Source organism: Austrofundulus limnaeus, unplaced genomic scaffold, assembly GCF_001266775.1.
Source record: "Austrofundulus limnaeus strain Quisiro unplaced genomic scaffold, Austrofundulus_limnaeus-1.0 Scaffold2447, whole genome shotgun sequence".
Classification (NCBI taxonomy): Eukaryota; Metazoa; Chordata; class Actinopteri; order Cyprinodontiformes; family Rivulidae; genus Austrofundulus; species Austrofundulus limnaeus.
The window spans coordinates 18707-20003 of NW_013954849.1; positions in this window are offsets into that span (position 1 = coordinate 18707).

Here is a 1297-nt window from a genome sequence, read left to right on the forward strand (position 1 = left end):
AAATAAATTTATTTACTTAAAGTCTATCTACACAACATGGCTTTTACTTTGAAGTTTCCTTTTCTTGGATTGTAACTTTCAGCTTCAAACTAAAGATGAATATTTATGAGTAAAAACTCTCCATTATATGATTGTTCAGATTTACTAGACAAAATCAACTGATCTGCTCCACTCAGATCTTCTGGTGAAACAAGCAGCTAACCAGAGTTAACCAAGTTAATGCTTCAGATTTACAACCTTACTGTGATTCAGAGGGACTGTCATCACAAAATTTTGTCGTCAGTGCTTCCCAGTCTGCTTTTAAACCAGCTCCATTAAAACAGACCGTTAGTCAGCTCCAGGTTTATACGCTGAACCTGTGTAGAGGCAAGCACACTTCATTTTTAACAAAACAGCACTTGGACATATTAAACTCATTATGTTTTGCATGTTTTTCTGCGCTGTCATTAAAATAAGGTATGCCACAACCGCTTGCTGCACTCAGCAGTACGAGCTGGAGGTACAGTATAAACAGCAAAGGTTTCAGTTCACTTTCACAAACTTTTGGTTGAAATGACATTTTTCATCTAACGCTCTGCTTCACTAAAACCACCCACAAAATGTAGGATCATTAAAAACATATAACTTTTTAATCTTCTTGTTTCAGCTGTTTGAAATATGTTAATTCAACAAGTGACATTTAACTTGTTTAGAATGAGAACAGGACAATTTGTTCACCATAAGGAAAAACTGGTAAGGCAAGTAGTTCCCAACTCTGATCTTCAAAGAACACTATTCTGCATGTTTTAGGTGTTTCACTGCTCTTCAGAAGCTTGTAAATCCCCTATCCATGCACAGATGGTGACCAAGCAGAGAGAGATCTAAAATATGGAGGATCATGTTTGAGGGCCAGGGTTGGGAACCACTAGATTACAAGATATTTTAATCCCAGAGAAATACAGTGCTTAGTGTCCAAAAAGTTGTCTTCCTGGACAAATTCTTTTTGCAGTCCAAACCCACCCAGAGTTACATTCACTGTCTGTACATTCTATGTAATGAACTCTCATCTGTTTCAATGTAAAGCACTTTAAGTAATAATGTCACTACTTCTATAATTTACAAGTCAAAGTACATTTAAGGAAGCTCATTAATCCAGTATTGTTTCAATATGATTTCTCCAGCCTGGAGAAACCGTTTTAGTTGTTTAATGGAATCCAGTAATCATTTTAGAGGCTCCTCAGCTAAGTGGCCATTTTTAATTGAGTCTGCTTTAATGTGAATTAATATCAAACACTATCTTTTATTTACAGTGTTTTAT